Consider the following 21,869-nt stretch of genomic DNA (forward strand, 5'->3'; position numbering starts at 1 on the left):
ACGTAAGCCCCCATGTTGCATCACCACTTCCTCATATCAGGGAGATCATATGATAGTTGTCTTTCTCTGCTTGACTTATTTCGCTAAGCATGATACGCTCTAGTTCCATCCATGTTGTCGCAAATGGCAAGATTTCATTTCTTTTGATGGCTGCATAGTATTCCATTGTGTATATATACCACATCTTCTTGATCCATTCATCTGTTGATGGACATCTAAGTTCTTTCCATAGTTTGGCTATTGTGGACATTGCTGCTATAAACATTTGGGTGCATGTGCCCCTTTGGATCACTACATTTGTATCTTTAGGGTAAATACCCAATAGTGCAATTGCTGGGTCATAGGGCAGTTCTATTTTCAACATTCTGAGGAACCTCCATGCTGTTTTCCAGAGTGGCTGCACCAGCTTGCATTCCCACCAACAGTGTAGGAGGGTTCCCCTTTCTCCGCATCCTCACCAGCATCTGTCATTTCCTGACTTGTTGATTTTAGCCATTCTGACTGGTGTGAGGTGATATCTCATTGTGGTTTCGATTTGTATTTCGTGATGCCGAGTGATATGGAGCACTTTTTCATGTGTCTGTTGGCCATCTGGATGTCTTCTTTGCAGAAATGTCTGTTCATGTCCTCTGCCCATTTCTTGATTGGATTATTTGTTCTTTGGGTGTTGAGTTTGCTAAGTTCTTTATAGATTCTGGACACTAGTCCTTTATCTGATATGTCATTTGCAAATATCTTCTCCCATTCTGTCAGTTGTCTTTTGATTTTGTTAACTGTTTCCTTTGCTGTGCAAAAGCTTTTGATCTTGATGAAATCCCAATAGTTCATTTTTTCCCTTGCTTCCCTTGCCTTTTGCGTTGTTCCTAGGAAGATGTTGCTGCGGCAGAGGTCGAAGAGGTTGCTGCCTGTGTTCTCCTCAAGGATTTTGATGGATTCCTTTCGCACATTGAGGTCCTTCATCCATTTTGAATCTATTTTTGTGTGTGGTGTAAGGAAATGGTCCAATTTCATTTTTCTGCATGTGGCTGTCCAATTTTCCCAGCACCATTTATTGAAGAGGCTGTCTTTTTTCCATTGGACATTCTTTCCTGCTTTGTCGAAGATTAGTTGACCATAGATTTGAGGGTCTATTTCTGGGCTCTCTATTCTGTTCCATTGATCTATGTGTCTGTTTTTGTGCCAGTACCAAGCTGTCTTGATGATGACAGCTTTGTAATAGAGCTTGAAGTCCGGAATTGTGATGCCACTAACGTTGGCTTTCTTTTTCAATATCCCTTTGGCTATTCGAGGTCTTTTCTGGTTCCATATAAATTTTAGCATTATTTGTTCCATTTCTTTGAAAAAGATGGATGGTACTTTGATAGGAATTGCATTAAATGTGTAGATTGCTTTAGGTAGCATAGACATTTTCACAATATTTATTCTTCCAATCCAGGAGCATGGAACATTTTTCCATTTCTTTGTGTCTTCCTCAATTTCTTTCATGAGTACTTTATAGTTTTCTGAGTATAGATTCTGTGTCTCTTTGGTTAGGTTTATTCCTAGATATCTTATGGTTTTGGGTGCAATTGTAAATGGGATTGACTCCTTAATATCTCTTTCTTCTGTCTTGCTGTTGGTGTAGAGAAATGCAACTGATTTCTGTGCATTGATTTTATATCCTGACACTTTACTGAATTCCTGCATAAGTTCTAGCAGTTTTGGAGTGGAGTCTTTTGGGTTTTCCACATATAGTATCATATCATCTGCGAAGAGTGATAATTTGACTTCTTCTTTGCCGATTTGGATGCCTTTAATTTCCTTTTGTTGTCTGATTGCTGAGGCTAGGACCTCTAGTACTATGTTGAATAGCAGTGGTGATAATGGACATCCCTGCCGTGTTCCTGACCTTAGCGGAAAAGCTTTCAGTTTTTCTCCATTGAGAATGATATTTGCGGTGGGTTTTTCATAGATGGCTTTGATGATATTGAGGTATGTGCCCTCTATCCCTACACTTTGAAGAGTTTTGATCAGGAAGGGATGCTGTACTTTGTCAAATGCTTTTTCAGCATCTATTGAAAGTATCATATGGTTCTTGTTCTTTCTTTTATTGATGTGTTGTATCACATTGACTGATTTGCGGATGTTGAACCAACCTTGCAGCCCTGGAATAAATCCCACTTGGTCGTGGTGAATAATCTTTTTAATGTACTGTTGAATCCTATTGGCTAGTATTTTGTTGAGTATTTTCGCATCTGTGTTCATCAAGGATATCGGTCTATAGCTCTCTTTTTTGGTGGGATCCTTGTCTGGTTTTGGGATCAAGGTGATGCTGGCCTCATAAAATGAGTTTGGAAGTTTTCCTTCCATTTCTAATTTTGGAACAGTTTCAGGAGAATAGGAATTAGTTCTTCTTTAAATGTTTGGTAGAATTCCCCTGGGAAGCCATCTGGCCCTGGGCTTTTGTTTGTTTGGAGATTTTTAATGACTGTTTCAATCTCCTTACTGGTTATGGGTCTGTTCAGGCTTTCTATTTCTTCCTGGTTCAGTTGTGGTAGTTTATATGTTTCTAGGAATGCATCCATTTCTTCCAGATTGTCAAATTTATTGCCGTAGAGTTGCTCATAGTATGTTCTTATAATAGTTTGTATTTCTTTGGTGTTAGTTGTGATCTCTCCTCTTTCATTCATGATTTTATTTATTTGGGTCCTTTCTCTTTTCTTTTTGATAAGTCAGGCCAGGGGTTTATCAATTTTATTAATTCTTTCAAAGAACCAGCTCCTAGTTTCGTTGATTTGTTCTATTGTCTTTTTGGTTTCTATTTCATTGATTTCTGCTCTGATCTTTATGATTTCTCTTCTCCTGCTGGGCTTAGGGTTTCTTTCTTGTTCTTTCTCCAGCTCCTTTAGGTGTAGGGTTAGGTTGTGTACCTGAGACCTTTCTTGTTTCTTGAGAAAGGCTTGTACCGCTATATATTTTCCTCTCAGGACTGCCTTTGTTGTGTCCCACTGATTTTGAACCGTTGTATTTTCATTATCATTTGTTTCCATGGTTTTTTTCAATTCTTCTTTAATTTCCCGGTTGACCCATTCATTCTTTAGAAGGATACTGTTTAGTCTCCATGTATTTGGGTTCTTTCCAAACTTCCTTTTGTGGTTGAGTTCTAGCTTTAGAGCATTGTGGTCTGAAAATATGCAGGGAATGATCCCAATCTTTTGATACCGGTTGAGTCCTGATTTAGGACCGAGGATGTGATCTATTCTGGAGAATGTTCCATGTGCACTAGAGAAGAATGTGTATTCTGTTGCTTTGGGATGAAATGTTCTGAATATATCTGTGATGTCCATCTGGTCCAGTGTGTCATTTAAGGCCTTTATTTCCTTGCTGATCTTTTGCTTGGATGACCTGTCCATTTCAGTGAGGGGAGTGTTAAAGTCCCCTACTATTATTGTATTGTTGTTGATGTGTTTCTTTGATTTTGTTATTAATTGGTTTATATAGTTGGCTGCTCCCACGTTGGGGGCATAGATATTTAAAATTGTTAAATCTTCTTGTTGGACAGACCCTTTGAGTATGATATAGTGTCCTTCCTCATCTCTTATTATAGTCTTTGGCTTAAAATCTAATTGATCTGATATAAGGATTGCCACTCCTGCTTTCTTCTGATGTCCATTAGCATGGTAAATTCTTTTCCACCCCCTCACTTTAAATCTGGAGGTGTCTTCGGGCTTAAAATGAGTTTCTTGGAGGCAACATATAGATGGGTTTTGTTTTTTTATCCATTCTGATATCCTGTGTCTTTTGACAGGGGCATTTAGCCTATTCACATTCAGGGTAACTATTGAGAGATATGAATTTAGTGCCATTGTATTGCCTGTAAGGTGACTGTTATTGTATATGGTCTCTGTTCCTTTCTGATCTACCACTTGTAGGCTCTCTCTTTGCTTAGAGGACCCCTTTCAATATTTCCTGTAGAGCTGGTTTGGTATTTGCAAATTCTTTCAGTTGTTGTTTGTCCTGGAAGCTTTTAATCTCTCCTTCTATTTTCAATGATAGCCTAGCTGGATATAGTATTCTGGGCTGCATGTTTTTCTCATTTAGTGCTCTAAAAATATCATGCCAGCTCTTTCTGGCCTGCCAGGTCTCTGTGGATAAGTCAGCTGCCAATCTAATATTTTTACCATTGTATGTTACAGACTTCTTTTCCCGGGCTGCTTTCAGGATTTTCTCTTTGTCACTGAGACTTGTAAATTTTACTATTAGGTGACGGGGTGTGGGCCTATTCTTATTGATTTTGAGGGGCGTTCTCTGAACCTCCTGAATTTTGATGTTCGTTCCCTTTGCCATATTGGGGAAATTCTCCCCAATAATTCTCTCCAGTATACCTTCTGCTCCCCTCTCTCTTTCCACAGTCCGATTTTTAAAGGACTTTATAGGTGATGGATTCGATTGCTCCTTTTATCTACCTCTTGTTATTCATTCCCAGTGATTCTCAGACGGCCTTGCTGCCCTTCAGCCCTTCCTAACCCCCACCGCCCCGTCCTCCACCACTGACCCTCCCTGGCTGGACGGCTCTCTGCAGCCACCTGAGATTCCCTGCTCTTGCACTGACTGGATGTGCTCTCTTTCTCACCCTTATTTTGGAAGGTTCCTGAAAACTGAAGACCATATGGGTGTTCTCTACACTGTGGATGTTTCCTTACCACGTAGAGACAAAAGCTAAACAGAGTGGCACATACGATAAGACTGTATCCAAGGACCAAACCTATCTAAGCAGACAGAGTTTGCTTTTGATTGACATTTTGATGAATCTGTGGGAAAGTTTTGGTATTTTAGAGATGTTCAGGAGACATCTCATAGATAACCTAATCCAAAAACCATTATTTTACACGCAAGAAAACACACACTCAAAGAAATGCTGAGGAGTGAACACATACTTTGGCATCAGACAGACAAAAATTTGAATCCAGGCTCTGCGTGCAAGCGGCTGGCTGTGCAGGCTTGCCAATCTCCCTGAAGCGTTCCGTGCTGTAGTTTTCTGTGAAACGGTTCAGGCCACTGCTGCAGGCCTCTATCATTCTATCTAATCTAAATCCCCATAATCCCTTGCGTGGTTTCCGAAGGGCGTCCTGGTTTTTACTCCTTGTAATCTGGTCTCCACTCAGCAACCAAAGCAGACTTTCCTAAAACGTAAATCAGATCAGCCTTCTTTTCACTAGTTCTAGGATAAAACCCCACAAAGCCTAGTATGAGCTGCCCCTGCCTTACTGGGCTTGCTTCTCTTCGTGGCTGCCCTCCAGCCACACGGACTTCTCTTCCTGGAACATGCAAAGCTCTTTCTGGCTTGAGAGCCTCTGCCTTAGCTGTTTCCACATTTGGGGCACTGCTGGCACGGTGGTTCTTACCCCGATAGCTCCATCAGCCCCCCGACTGTGCTCACTCTATACAAAAAGGCCCACATGTTGGCCTTTCAATATCATATAACCACTTTCACATCCCCCCATAGCATTTCTCATTATCTGTAATTACCTGGCATTTATTTATTTATATTTGTGATTTGATTTAATTTTATTGCTTATTATACTTGGTCAAAGTTGCATTTATTTTCAGTGTTTTGTTGAAAACTGCAAGTGTTGATATGTTTGTAAATATGAAAACAGTACAGAAGTACAAGAAATGAAACATGTGAGTCCTCCTTACTGTCCAGCAGTAGCCAAGGTTAACAGTTTTGTGTCTATTTGTCAAGACTAACTACACACATAAACACATTCACACACACAGACACGCACAGGTTTTTATTTAGCCAAAAGGCAATTTTACTGTATGTACTGTCTCCACTTTGTTCTTTCTTTCTTTTTTTTTCTTTTTCTTTTTTTTTTTTTTTTTTTACTGCTTAGCTTATCTGTACATGTAGATCTATGTAATTTTTTAACATCTTAATCATATTGTTTCCCTAGATCATGATTTATTTAAACCATTCCCTTACTGATGGATACTGGGCTGTTTGTTCCTTTTGTGCCTTTACCAACAATGCCACAGGGAACATCCATGTACACATATATATGTGTCTGGGCCACAGAACAGTCTAGAGGAGAGCGAATAACAGGATTTTGGGGGTAGAGAAGAACAGGAATTTTAAATTTGAAGAGATACTGTCAAATTGCCTTTTTGTGTAATTACCTTGCTTTTAAAGGAAAATGGATTAAGCTTAAATTGTCTGTATATATTCCCAAAACACAAGATCTTTGTGAACAAAGCCCTTATTTTACTAGAGCAGCTTCCGACACACAGGAATACTTCTCAAATGATAGATTTTTTTTAAAAAGATTTTATTTATTTATTTGACAGAGGGAGACACAGCAAGAGAGGGAACACAAGCAGGGTGAGTAGGAGAGGGAGAAGCCGACTTCCCATGGAGCAGGGAGCCGGATATGGGGCTTGATCCCAGGACCCTGGGATCATGACCTAAGCCAAAGGCAGCTGCTTAATGGCTGAGCCACTCAGGTGTCCCAATAGATAATTTTATTAGTAATAATACTTAGCACACCTACCTATTGGATGCGAAACCACAAAGAGTAGCAACTTGTTGCCATGAGATTTCCTTGGGGCTAGCAGAGACAGATTCTATGCTTTTTTTTTTTTTTTTCCCCTTTAATGTCCCTAGTGTTGGGTGAACCAATGCAGGGTAAAGAGGTGGAAATTCTGGACCAGAAGATAGATGAAAGTAGCCTGAAGAAGTATGATGGGCAGAGCCAGAGCCCAGAGGGTCAACGGTAGTAATGTGAGTACTGCCAGGGTCTGGAGTCAGAATTGTGCTCAAACACTGCCTCATCCCCAACTCTGCTCCCAGGAGAACACCTTAGGATGGGGATTGCTGGGTATAACCATCTGGGGCTCTCAGGTACCAGGTATTTTGACTTTGGCTGGAAGAAAGTACAAACATCTGCTTTGGGCCCCGTTAGACCCTGAGGCCCATCACCAAATCAGCCATGAAATTTGTCAAAAAAGTAGGAATTAAAAGGAGTTGTCCCAAAATAACACAGTCACAGAATACAAGAGCTTTTGAATTACCCTCTCGTGCTTTGGTAACCCATTTGCAGGTCCTTGTTCAAGCCTGAACTCTTCCTGCTCAAGGCAGGTGTGAGAAAGCAGTTAGTAAAGGCGGGGAAGAACTTCTCAACACAGGGCAAAGGCTGACAACACCAGGATCCCAAGGTGGGCAGCAAGGAGGTGCCTTTTTGGCAGGAGGGTGGCCTCTTCCACACCTTTAGGTTGGACACATTCCCCCCACCCCCAAGCCCAGTTCTATGGAGCTACAATTGACATTTAATACCATGTAAGTTTAAGGTGTAGAGCATGATGATTTAGTATATGTATATATTGCAAAATGATTGCTACAATACACCTAGTTGACATCCATCACCACACATAGTTACAAGTTTTGTGTGGATATGTATGATGAGAACACTGAAGATTTACTCTCTAAGCAACTTTCAAATATGCACTACAGTGTGGTGACTCTAGTCATCATGTCATATGTTACATCCCAGAACTTCTTTATATTATAACTGGAAGTTTGTACCCTTTGACTACCTTCACCCATTTTGCCCACCACCATCCTCCACCTCCAGCAATCACTAATCTGTTCTCTGCATTTATGACTTCATTCTGTTTGTTTAGATTTCACATATAAATGAGATTACATGGTATTTTTCTTCCTCTGTCTGACTTACTTCAATTAGCATAATGCTTTCAAGGTCCATCCAGGTTGTTGCAAATGGCAGGATTTCCTTCCTTTTTTTATGACTGTGTGTGTGTGTGTATATACAGGATAAATATTTATGTTTATATCAATCAATCATGTCTTCTTTATCCGTTCATCTGTTGATGGATGCTTAGGTGGTTTCATACTTTGACTATTGTAAATAATGCTGCCATTATCACGGAGTTGCAGACATCTCTTTGGGAGAGTGATTGTGAGTGGAATTTCTGGATCCTATGGTATTTTTATTCTTCATTTTTTTAGCCACCTCTGTACTGTTTCCCATAGTGTCTGTACCAGTTTACATTCTCACCAATAGTGCACATCCTCACCAACATGTGTTGGCTCTTAATTTTTTATGACAAATTCATCTCACCACTCTTAATAATTAAACTCATTTCTTGGCTCCAAAGCTCAGGGGTTAGAGCACTGGTCTTGTAAACTCATTTATTGGGCTCTTTCTGATCAGTATCACTAAAGAGGATCTAGACTTAACATCAGACATTATTATTTCTGATTAGGAGCTCAGAGGGTAGAGGCTTCTCTCCTCGTTCCTACCTCACCTTGGATTATCCTAACTATTCCCACCTTATTTAATCAAATGAATTTTAAGCAGAGAATGAAAGAAGGGACATTCTGTGATGGAACATGAGTTACCATATTCTCCTTTCAATAATGGATGAGGTCAGTACTACAAAAAGGTATCTTCCAAGGATGACCTGGGCTTAGACCTTCCTACATCCATTAAGATCATGATTTAGGAGGGCACTAGGAATTGGCACATAAAGTCACCTATGGATGATAATGGAAAAAGATAAAAGCAAATAAACACACATGAGTTCAGTGGCAACACTGGGGATGGAGCATCTGGGCAGTATCTGGGACTAGAGAGGGGAGATGCTTAGGGAAAAATTTACCTATGGCTTCCTTTTTCCTTAAGTGGAATCCAAAGGAGAATAGGCCGGGTGCAGAAAGGGAAGCGTGGAGGCATGTCAGCCTTGCCAAATGGGAGAGGACTGTTGGGCAAGTGATTTCTGCTGTAATCCTAGCTCTGCCATCTTTCATCTTGGTCCCCATTTTGTGAAGAGATGTCAGTAACCTTTATGATATCCTGCACTTAGAACTGTTCTCGAATCTCTCTTCTCTCCATTGAAATATAACTGTCTCAGAGACCTCATTGTTGCTAGAAGGTAATGCATGCTACTGACTTATCAAAAAATCTACCAAACATAAAATAATTCAGACTATTACCCTTCTCCCTCGTACATTCAAAGAATGCTTAAGCCTTTGGAAGGCTCACAGGTGAGGCACCAAGGTCAGGGATTCCATTGATCATGACATGCCGTGAGAAGGTAGATCTTAATAGTCAGGCTTATTTGTGTTTCTCTATTAACAAAGTAAGCTCTCAGTAAGAGTTAGAATGGCAGCTAATACTTTGAACACCAAGTACTAGGCATGCTAGTAGTCAGATAGTCACAACAACTTTTTTGAGGTAGGTCTTCTTATTCACATTTTCCAATAACAAAAACAGAGGCTCAGAGATGTTAACCAAACTTACACAGTTAATATGTGGTCATGCCAGGGCTTCATTCCAGGTCATTTGGCTGTCTCTTGTGGAGGACACCAAAAATACTTCTGCCCAGGCTGGACCAGAAGTGCTCAAGGCCTTGCTGCTCTTGATTCAAGTAAATGTTTCTGGTTAAGAGCAAGTCTAATTTTAGTAACATCTTTAATTTCTGGAGAACTGACAGAGGAAAATGGGGGTGCTTTATTGCAAGGTTAACTTAGATTTCTACATCTAAAATCCAAAGGGCTTGGTGTATCCAAGACCACATAAGGATATCCTGGATGTACTCTTGAGTGTTTCTATCTAATTTAATGTCAGTTTCAGAAGAAATAATTCCCCAATAGCTTCAAAATAAAAGTTCTCTTGCCTTTCTAGGGAGAACATTTCAATTGGAGTTAGTTCACCTTAGAATCACATCATTCCTCAAGTACTTAAATGTGACTTTCCAATACCAATCTTCAGTACTGTTTCATTTCTTTTTATCTAGATAAAGTTGGCTGTAGCTCCTTGATACTTTCATCTCCAAGGTGAAAAATAAGACAAGTAAAAAAAAAAAAAAAATCACTCTGTAGTTTACCAGCTTTTTTCCAGGCTTGTTTCTCAGCAAAATTCACATTCTACAAATCTCACTTTCTAACTAGTTTTTTTTTTTTTTTAAATGTTTGGTTTTTATTCTGGGGGGAGAGGGAGAGGCATTTTTTACAGTTGTGTAATACAGGGACCTCTCTGTACTATTTTTGCAACTTCCTCTGAATCTATAATCATTTCAAAATGATTTTTTAAAAAACTTGTGAAATGCACACATAATAAGGGAATATGTATGGCTTAAAGTAAACACCGATGTGCCTGCCACCTCAGCTAAAAAATACAATATCCCCATTGCACTAGAAGCTCACCTCCCATGGTACCAGGTTCTCTTTTCCAGTTGTATTCCCTTGTTTCCTCCCCAGAAGGTACTACCTTCCTGACTTTTATGTTTATCATACTTTTTCTTCTTTACTGACCTACTAAAAATGTTCATATCTCTAGATAATTGTGCATGTTTATTAGCTTCTATCAGTGGAATTGTTCTGCATTGTAGGAACTTCTCTAAGGTTTTTTTGTTCCTGAGATTTATCCATTTTATTGATGTGATTGGGGAAGTTATCAAGGGGACATGTTTCACCATTCCTGAAGCAAGAGCTATTTTCAAGGACCTGTTCTTGAGAGAATAAGGTGTTATTGTACCCATCTGTATAGTACATGAGACCAAATCCCATTAAGACCTCTATATAAACTATATAAGTTCCCTTGCTTATTAAGCTTTCTGCCCACTGACCTGAAGTGTTTGGCTTCTTTCTTAGGTCACTCCTTGCCCTCCATGAGCAGGGGCCAGTTTGTGAACAGTCATTTCTTTCTTTTCAGTGCTGTATACTATTCCAATTGTAGAATTGTTCCATGGTTCAGCCGATCTACTTATGATTGATGTCTAGGTTGTTCCCATTGTTTACAATGCACTTTAAATATTCTTGTAAATATTTTTAAAATATTCTTTAAGTATTTTTAAATGCACACAAACAGAATTTTCTCTAGTGCATTTAACTAGAATAGAATTAGTGGATCATAACATAAGCACATATTCTACTTTGCCAGGTGATACCAAATGGAAATTCAAAAAACAGTCATACCCATCTTCTCCCCCCAGTACTGAATGAGAGTTTCCCTTGTCCTACAATCTCACCAACACTTGATATTGCCACAATAATTTTTACTCTGTCTGAGGCATGTGTAATAATGTCTTATTTTTGTGCTAATATATTCATCTGGTTACTGACAAAGTTGAGCATATTTTCAAGAATTTATTGGCTATTTGAGTTTCTCTGTTATTGAGGGATCATTCAAGTCTTTTGCCCATTTTTTCTACTGGAGTTTTGCCCCTTACTAATTTGAAAGGTTTCTTTTTGTGTGGCTTGATATTAGTAAATTATTGATTATACATGTTGCAAAAATTTTCTCTGTTTATGGTGTAACTTTCATCCTCTTTATGGTATCTTTTTAAGAATAGATGCTATTAATTTTAATGTTAAATTTTCTTTTCTTACTCTATTTGTGCTTTTATATTTCAAGAAATCCTCATAACTTGAGGTTGTGAAAATATTTTCCTGTATTACCTTCTGAAAAGTCTATAGTTTTTTTTTTTCATGGGTATATTTTCAATCCACATAGAATTGACTTTTGTGGATGATAGAAAGTAGAGGTCAAGTTTCATTTTTTTCTTCTGTGCATAAACAGTTATCCAGTAACTCTCTTGGAAAAGTTGAAAAGTTTGTCCTGTTCTCATTGCTTTGACTTCTGTCATTGGTTAAGTATACATCTATGTGTGGGTCTTATTGTGGAGTCTTGATTGTGTCCCATCAATTTTTTTTTCCTTTGCTAAGTCAACAGTATCTTAATTACTGTATCTTTATAATATATCTTAAATGACAGTTTCCTCACCTTTGTTCATCTTTGAGTGATTTGCTTTTCTTGGCTCTTTGAATTGTTAGAATCAGATTATCAAGTTCTATTTAAACTATTTAGAAGAACTGATGTGCTTTTGATTATTGAGTTTTGTAATCCAGTCCTTGAATTTGGTCATCTTTTTATTAATTTGAGGATTCTTTAGTGTCTGTAATGGACAGGATAGCCAGGTTATGTGGTGGAGTTACTGCCAACCTTGAAAGCTCAGTGACTTAACCCAAAGTCTATTTCTTGGCTATGCTACATGTCCATTATAGGTCAGCTGGGGATCCACTCTGTGTCATCCTTACCCAAGAACCTGGGCTGATGAAGCATCAACACCTGGTTGTAGGGGCAGTGGGGAAGAAGGATTTCTGAATAGCATGCTTGTTCTTAAAGGTTCCACTCATCCTTCTTCATTCAAACCAACTCATGTTGGTCACACCAGGAGCAGGAAAGTATATAGGATGGAAGAAAACCAAACATAATTGTGAACACCAAAACACCTTTCAGTCAAGAAACTTTTATACTTTTCTTTATAACTATCTTGTTATATTTATTCCTAGATGTTTCATATGTTTGATCACATTGTAAATGGTTACAACATTTACTTTTCTGTTTGCTCCTGGAATAGGAAATGCAGTTTATTTCAGTACACTGATTTTTATTCAGCAACTTTGCTAAACCGTCTTATTAATTTTAATAATTTATCTATAGTTTATTTAGGATTTTTCATTTATTGGATCAAATAATTTGTGAGTAATAATGCTTTGTTTCTTTATTTCTATACCTGTTATTTTCTTTTCTTGTCTAACCATTCTAGCTAGACTCTCTAATACTATGTTGAGTAAAAATAATGATAGCAGGCATCATTGTCTTCTTCCAGATCTCAAAGACAAAGCTTTTCATTTTTCATCATTTTAGTATGATGCTTCTTGAAGTTTTGTTTGTTTTTGGTAGAAACTCTTTTAATGGATTTCCTACTGTACCTAGTTTTTTTCTGTTGTTGTTTTTTACATCCCCATGACTTATTTATTTTATAATTGGACATTTGAACCTTTTGATCCCTTTTATCCATTTCTTCTGCACCACCACCCCCCCCAGCTTCTTCTCTGGCAACCACCAATCTGTTCTCTGTATCCATTGGCATAGACCAATTTATGGATGGAGGGACTAATGATAAATGACTTGTCCAAGGCCTTACAACTGCTAAGTGCCAAAGCCAGGAATCAACCTAAGCCTGTTTGGCTCCCCCAAACCTTGAACTTAACATCTGCATTATATGGTCTGTCACACCTCAGCTCACACACTATGAACAGTAGAGGGTCTCATTCAATGGATGGCTCAATTCCAACTCCAAATCTTCTGATTTGGACAGAAGCTCCAAGGTAATCAGTTTTTGTTTCTTTTGAGCCTTAACTCTAGACTCAGTTTTGACCAGAACTTAAAAATGGAATAGCTAGGAGTAGAGAACTGGTTAGTTCAAGAGCCAGACCTCTCTAGAGCCATGTACTTTTATCTGGGAGATGCTAAGAAGAACCGCAGTGAGCAGGCAGTCTGAACCTCTCAGTTTTATGTTTGGATTTAATTCCCTTACTAAGCTTCTTTTATGCAGCAGGTAATTTCATGCTCAATGCCTTTTCTTCTCTTACCTCTAACAGACATTCCACCGTAGATACTTGCCTGTGATGAGGGTGTGTGTAGATGGTTGGTAGGTGTCCTAGATTTCAGTCAGTTTGAAAATTAGTTCAGTCATTAGCCATCAACTTTGCCTGGGTGTGAAGGAATCTTTTAACAGAAAAGAAGTAGTTGGGATTGATAAAACTGTGTGCCCTTTTTCCTTAGAACGTTTGTAGTTCTAAGTACTGGAGTTCTAAATAGAACAAGAGTTCTCTGCTTTTCCTGTATTTGCATCATGAGTTTTATCTAATGATTCCGGACATCAGAGAGGACACTATGATTCTGAATGTTGTCTCCTCATATTAAGAAGTTGGAGTGCCTTGATTCTAGTGGGAGATTGTTTATTATCTCCACCCTTATAAAAGGCCCGTGAAGATAGCCCTCTCCTCCTCCTGCCCCAGGATGAGCTATTCGAATCTGTGGTAAGAGATACATATAGAAACTCAATCATTTTATCTCCTCTCTCATCCCTCAGCTGCTTTCCATGAGAAGTGGGTCATTGTAGAGACTGTGAGATAGGCCAGTGGTGGGGCTAACCCAGGAGGGGCTGCTGAAAATAAATAAGAGCATAAGTCTTAAACACCTGGGCTTGAGATAGCACATTGTATGTGCTATTGGTGGGAATCATGAAACGAGTAAAATTTCTGAGGATTCTTTTTACCAGGTTGGTGTCTGTATTCAATAGATTATTCCATAATCCCAAGTCAAAGCTGTCATGGCACGTGTGTGTGTGTGTCTGTGTGTGTGTGTGTGCGTGTGTGTGTGTGTGTGTATGGAGGAGAGACAGAGAACACACATTCCTATGATAATACATGAATGGATTTGAAGAGAATTTCAACCAATCAGGAATATCTTAATCTACTTTTGTAATAGATCATTATTTATACCAATGTTAGAGATAACAAAGGAACAAAGACCAAGATGTCTCTAATGGATGTATCTCTCCAAATCTTGCTTCTCAGAAGAGTCTTCAGTGAACTTGCATTAGTAAAAGAATAGGTGTCTTCCATGGATGGACCTGGGTTATCCAGACCCACAGAGCTCTGAAAGGGTGTCAGGATCTTCCTCTTGTAATTTCACAGTGGGAATCATTCCTGAAGGTGTCCCACTCTAAAGGCAGGACAAATAGGCATATCAATAGAAATGATTATGGGGCTCATCCTCATTTCTCCACGTTGGGCCAATGTCCTAACACATAGCTTATAATTATCATTAAAGATAATGTACATCTGAGCTGCTTTCACCCTCAACATGTTTTTGAAAGTTATCCTTTTACCTGTTCAAAGCAGTTGAATTGTACATCCTTTTGATTAGTGAGTGAGAATTTATATGAGATGAAGCTGGCAGAAGAATTTGGGTCTGAATCCTGAAAGGTCTACAGCATCTACTTGAGAGTCATTATAGGTTCTGGAGAAAAGGGGCAGTTGGTCATAGTGTACCTTAGGAAGCTTAATGTGGCATAGATACGAGGGGAAATGGGAGGTGGAGAGCCTAGCTAGGGTGCTATTAGAATAACTTAGGGAGAGGATTAAAAGGGTTTCAGTTGGACCAATGGGAATAAGAGAGTAAACATGAGAAATATTAAGAAATAGAAGAGGCAGAAATTGGAGAGGTGGGGAGTGTAGTGGACCCAGTATTTAATTTCTATTTATTTCTTTCTAGTGAATTCCTGATTTGGAATGTACCTCTCCTCCACATAGTCCTGGACTTCAGGGAAAGGAAGCTGACTCCATCCATCCCATGCACCAGTGAGTATACCCTGATTTACCTATAATTATTTCCCAGGGGTTGATTTAGAGGTGGGCACACATCCAGGTCTAACCAGAGTGGTGTGAGGTAAGCTGTCCTCAGGCTGTGGAAAATGTTGTATTTGCTTGTAAGAAAGAAACACCATTAGACCTGTCCCACTTTCTTTCCCTGGACGTTGTTGTGTTTGGATGTGGTGTCTGAATCTGTGAGTTGCCATCTTGTTATCAGGCAAAGCTCAGAGGAGAGCAGAGCCATGGGAAGTCGGAGAATTGAAGGTGGAGCCTTGAAGATGAATCTTTGAATTTCTCATTATGTGTGATAATACATTTCCCTATTGTTTGAGTTCCCTGGAGTCAGGACTTCCTGTGGCTGGCAGCTGAGGCCATCCTGATGCAGTAAGAGAGATGAGAAGTTTAAAGTGAGGATAAGGTTTCATCCCTGGAGACTAGGAGAATGGTGATCCCTTCATCTTGCGGTCATAGTTCTTGGACTAGATTTTTTCAGATCTGGGCACAAACTGCTGTTCTTCTGCTTTTATCTGCAACTTTGGAGAAATTGCCTAACTCCTGTTAGCATGTTTTCTCTTTTGGAAGTATAATAATTGCGCATGTCCTCACAGGGTTATTGTGAAGACTTAGTGATGTAATGCACATGAATGCCTGTCACCAGTAGGCACTCAGTAAATTCTGGTTTCCTATTTCCCCAATTCCACATCTGCCATGTGGTTTTAGAAGATTAGTTTCTTCCTCAACCAAACCTACCAGTCTGTTGTCATGGACCCCAGCCCTAGTTACACAAAGTCTCACTGATAAGTGATCAGTGAGGACCGAACTGAAATGAACCAGAGGTTAGGGAGCAGAGAAGGATGAAGTTCATGGTTTTAGCAGGGAGAGGATTGGTGGGCTGGGCTAGGGAGTAGTGCTGAGCACAGTTTTGCAAATCTTTAGTTTAACAAGATGATAAATATCAAATGATGGGTAATAACCAGGCAGTTTCAAAAGGCCAAAATAGAGTCAACCACCTGTTTTTTTTTGTTTTTCTGTTACGACAGCCCCATATTTGAGTGGTTTTAATATTAATTTCAGTTTTAAGCATACGGGAGGGAGCCAAGGGAGTGCTAAACCTTGACATTTTTTTAGTTGGTACAATAAGGGATTAAGAGACTTGGGATTTGAGTTCTAACAACCTCTAAATCTGCCACTTAATGAAAAGCAAACTCATTTAATTATTTAGCATCCCATAAGAAAAGAAAGTTAAGGGCGCCTGGGTGGCACAGTGAGCTAAAGCCTCTGCCTTTGGCTTGGGTCATGATCCCAGAGTCCTGGGATTAAACCCCGAATTGGACTCTCTGCTCAGCAGGGAGCCCGCTTCCCTTCCTCTCTCTCTGCCTGCCTCTCTGCCTACTTGTGATCTGTCAAATAAATAAAATAAAATCTCTAAAAAAAAGAAAGAAAGAAAGAAAGAAAGTTAACATCCTTGTTCAGCTGGATGGTCGGCTTTGGCATCGCACAGAACCAACATCACTCCCCTTCTGCTGCAGAAATGCAGTTCGCAGCCCTAAATGACATGTGACAGGTCGACACCTGGGGACCAGGAGAGAGGCTCTCCGTGTGGCAGGAAGCAGAGACCTGGGGAGGCCTTGAATTTGTGTTTGTGGTTAAAGCCCTCGTGTTCAGACTTTTCATGGCCCATCTCAATGCCCAGAGGGGCCACAAGTACATATATTGTACATCCACTGTAACTGCAGTACATATGAACTGATTGCATTTGCTCACGGCTTGGGTGGAGAATGTGTGGATGCAGGAGGACAGAATGAATACTAAAACAAATTAAATGACAATTTCGAATGCTGTAATCATACTTCCTGGTTACAAGGGCTTGGGTGGTTTTTCTGCCAACTGAATAATTCTCATTGGAAAAACACAGATGTATGTTGGCAGGTCCTATGCTATCCCAAACATACTGTGAGAAACTCAAATATAGTTACTTAAATTACCGGATGAAAGCACGAGTCCTCACCCAGCTCAGCTGTTGTAAATGCTCACAAGGCCAGAGCGCTTGGCTTGGGTCTTGGATCACAATTCGAGATGGAGGTGAGAGGAGAGTTAGAGGAGTTAAAGGTCTGGGAAGCCAGGTATATGTGTCAGTGCTTCTGCCCGTCTCTTTTCTCCTCACTTCTTCAGTAATAAAAAGAGATGTTGGGTAATTTCCACCCTGGGATGGGGCCTGGTGTCTTTACAAAACCATGGCAAGCCCCCAAAGCAATCCTCTCTTTGCAGAGACCAAGAAACCTCCCACTTCCGACTGGAAGTGTAACTACCATATATCAAGCGCTTGCTAAGTACTAGTCACCGTGCTCTATCACATCTAATCCCGAAAAAACACTGGGAGGGGGAACTGGCTGTCATCAATGTCACAGAAGAGGAAGCAAAGTTGAAGAGATGGGAAGTCACTGGTCCAGCTGGACATGGCCCGTTAAATGGCAGAACGGAGACTTGAACCCTCACTCAGGGTTTCCTTAGGTTCCAAAGCCAACATTCTTAACCCTAGACTAAATTGTCCCAAGCCTACTGCCTGTGAGAGTGTAGTGTTGTAAAACCAAGGATGGCCAGGAATTCTGAGGCTCTTGGGAATTCCTCAGGGCTTGTAGATGGACAGCTGGGATAGAGCCACGTGGCTTTCCAAGTAAGAGAGCTATAGTTCCAGGGTTAGCTACATAAAAAGGTTGTCTTTCATCCCTTACACAGGAATAATGAAATAATATGGGCTATGAAAGCTCCTAACCTGCTTGTCAAAAAATCCCTACAGAGTTAGGAAACCTTAGGTGGTTTGGACTTGAATGAGGCACAGGAAACAATCCTAAGCCTTTGTCCAGTGCAGGGCTAGCTCTTGGCACAGCCCTGCTCATGCTCAGGACCCAATATATTTTCCTTCCCAACCTTTGTTTTTCCTCTGGTCGGGCACTGTGTTGGGTTCTGTTCCTACCTAAACTACAATAGAGAATATTTGGGTTCTTTCCTTCTGACAACTAATGGTTTCCTTTTGCTCATTCTTAAAAAGAAAGGAAAGAAGGAAAGAAGGAAGGAAGGAAGGAAGGAAGGAAAAGAAAGAAAGAAAGGAAGAAAGAAAGAAAGAAAGAAAGAAAGAAAGAAAGAAAGAAAGAAAGAAAAAAAAATATATATCCATATAAAGAAATCTTGCAGAGATCCTTTAGCCATCCTAGATTGGGTACTTTTGCCTTACACACCCTTCAGAAAAGGAGGTTCTGTCATTTTCCTCGTCTTCCATGCTGTGGTCAGCATTCTTTCTGAATCCCAGCCTCAGTTAGTCTTCCTGTGGTTTGAGCTCTTTCCTTCTTGTCCCTCTTGCATTATTATTTGGAAACTCGGGTGGCTGGAAGAGATGGAGTGGCTTTGTGAGTATACTGAATCCTGACCCAAGCTCAGCTTTGTAGACGTTGACAGCCACTCTGCTTATTAAAGAGAATATATTCCTTGTGTGTCTATTTTTATATCCTCGGAGCACTAGGAAGCCTTCACTGGAAGGGAGGCGATCTCTCTCCAGAGACTGAACGACTTGGAAAATAACGGGCTTTCAAGCATTTCAGGTGCCTAGAAATTGCTCTCTTTTAGAAACGACCTTTATGCTTTTGAAACAGCTAATTGAATAGCGTTTACATTCATAACACTACAAGAAATCATCCAACCCCTTGTGCAGTTGTGACAGCTGGAAAGTATTTTTCAGTCATCTTGATGCATCAGACCTCATGGAACCTTCGTTGCCCCCTTCCCCTCTCCCTACAAGCCTATAGAATACATTTTCTTCTGCTGACACTGCAGCATGAACTCTCCATAGCAACTTATTCCCACACCACCTGTTAATAATGCCAAGAGTAATGTATTTAACTCCCTGCATACTGTGCCAAAATGTTTACACAATTCAGCTTATTTCAGACTTTAAAGAGCAGACATAAATCCTCAACTAGCCGTGTCCCTTCCAAGTACTCAGGGAGTTGGTTGCAACATTTTTGTGGGTAGAATTGGGCAGATTTTTCCCAACTATTTTTTAATAAAAAGTAAGGTCCTCCTTTGGGGCTACTTTGCTGTTATGGGGGTACTCAGAAATGAACTGTTCTGCAGAATACTGTCAAATGTAAGAGTGCATCTTTTCAGTTAAATATCCGCCTTATTGGCAAGGTCCTTAAAATAAGAACTTAACCTTCTAAAAAAAAAAAAAAAAAAAAAAAAAAAAAAATTTGTTAATATAACTATCTATTGATGATTTTTATAATGCATCACTCAAATTAATGATAATGCGGATTAACATTTATTTTGTATTTTACTGTTATACTTTTAATTTCTGTTTACTACTACTCTTATGAAAATTCTGTACTATACTGATCAAAATCTACATTTTACACTGACAGACCTGAGACTCATACTAGGAAGCGGTTTGCCTAAGATCATATGGCAAGTAGGAGATGGAGCTGGGATTTACCCTCTGTTCTGTTTACTCTAAAACCTAGACTTTGCACTACGTGAAAACTTTCTAAAATGGGTTTCTAGAAACATCTCACGAAGAGATATTAAGAGACATGTTTCTAAAAGACTGTCCTGTGGTTAAGGTACCTTTGAAAACTTGATGCTATAATCTTCTTTTTGGAAATGCACAATGTACAAGTACACTTAAGGCTCTGATAGGTTCTGAAGTAAAGAAACCTGCTTAGTTCTGCACAAGCTAGCAGTTTCCAGACTTACCTGAGCATGATGCACTTTTCCCGGGCACATCTCTTCACACTCAAAGGAACATGGTCTGTGGAACTAACACAGTGTTAGAAACACTGCTCTCTGCCAGCCTACTTCCTAGTCAATTGAATGCCCCAGGGACCAGCTCCCCTATCCTCTTCATTTAGTTTCCAAATGCCTCTGAAGTGCCTCTTCAAAAGGACGTGTATAAAACTGTACTACATTTCGCTCCTCAGCCATTCTTTACTCTTTCATTCAGGGCCTCTCCCTCTGGGTGATACTTTAATTCAACTTCCTAAAAGGGATAATTTTTCCACATCTTTTGAAACAAATAACAAAATAAGGCCTGGGTTAAACAAAGCTCCGCTGGTTTATTCAGATCCCCAGAGAGTGAAACATCTCATTTTCATCTGAAAACCTTTATTCAGCCCTGCAGAACTCTGTGCTTGAGCAAACATGTTCATGAGACCCCACATAATGACAGACCCAAAAAGTTCCTTCAAAAAGCATTTGACCTGTCTGAGGGTTTTGAAGGGGTGGGGGGTGGGAGGTTGGGGTACTAGGTGGTGGGTATTATAAAGGGCACGAATTGCATGGAGCACTGGGTGTGGTGAAAAATAATGAATACTGTTATGCTGAAAATAAAAAATAAATTAAAAAAAAAAAAAAAAAAAGCATTTGATATCATGTACACATAGTCAAAAGCCAGAATGATGTCACTGCTGGGTAAATGGCCAGTAATTCCCAACATTGTGAATAAAAACTTTTTTCATGAGACACTATTGTCCACTAAATACCCAGCACTTAAAACTAAGCAACAACAACAACACCCCCAAAACCTTGCTTACAATTAATCTAAGTATTTGAAAACCCCTCAAGTTCTAATTGGAACGTTCAGTTTTCTTCCAAATGCCCAGCATTGCATAGATAGAGCCAGGAATTTTGAACCATTGGCTCATTTATCCCTTTCTGTTCTATAACTCCTTTACTTCATATAGTACTAATCTGGTGCTTTCTATTATGTTGACAGACTTATTATTGTTAGTTGGCTCTAAGATGGGACCTTTACCTTTATAATTAACCTTTATAATTTACCTTTATAATTAACATTTATCTCTTTATTTGCAAATGTATAAAGTGACAATTCCAGGAAGAAATCATGTTCCTCCTGAAAGAAATCTGAAGCTAAAATTCACAGAAGGATGCAAATTTCTGTCTCCTTGGTCTTTTCACTATTAGCCATCTAAAGCTATAATGTGTGTTTCTAGATTCCAAAATCTTTGGAACCACAGTTTGGAATAGGTGACACAGAAAAATCAGCAGAACCTGTAGACCCCATGTGACAAGGACAATTTGAAACCATCAAGGGGAGAAATAATCTGGCAAAAGAAGACATCAAAGAATTTGGATCCCGAGTCACAGATGCAGATGTCAAAAGCTTGCAGCTAAGGGTGAAGTAAGGAATTAAATAAAATGTTGCTCCTCTGGATTGGATTCACTCCAGGTCAACAACACTGGGTCATTAAGAAAAACTCGAGTCCAAGAGTCCCCAGTTGCCAGTGACAGGCCTCTGCTCCCCAGATGGGGTTAGTCTGCTGCCCTTGCCAACAGCCCTGACTCACCCACCTCCACAGGCCGTGCACGCCAACTCCGAGGAGCAGAAGCAGAAACTGGCTGCATCCAGTTGTGCTCCTGGTCAGCTTGCATGGTCAGCCTCAGAGTGAGGGGCCCTGATTCAAGTGTGAACATCTCCTTTCAGTTCAGTTCATCCAGAGTGTGTGTAGAGGCCCAAATGCAGCAGCATCACGCTGAGGATTTTCTTATACCAAGAACAAAATTAAATGTTGTCTGTCAGCTGGACTAGGGGGAAAAAAGTGATCCAAGCCACATGATATGCTATTAGCATAAG

General features: G+C 39.8%; 1 long non-coding RNA gene across 6 annotated transcripts in view; it reads left to right on the forward strand.

The window, feature by feature from the left end:
* The window catches only part of LOC309841405, a 444,569-nt gene that overhangs the window by 117,559 nt on the left and 305,141 nt on the right, over nucleotides 1–21,869 (forward strand). For all 6 annotated transcript variants that reach the window (XR_014299107.1, XR_014299108.1, XR_014299109.1 and 3 more), the window contains one exon: nucleotides 15,129–15,214. This is a non-coding gene — a long non-coding RNA (uncharacterized lncRNA). The remainder of the gene's footprint in view (nucleotides 1–15,128; nucleotides 15,215–21,869) is intronic.

The sequence above is a fragment of the Mustela nivalis genome, assembly GCF_964662115.1.
Source record: "Mustela nivalis genome assembly, chromosome: 9".
NCBI lineage: Eukaryota > Metazoa > Chordata > Mammalia > Carnivora > Mustelidae > Mustela > Mustela nivalis.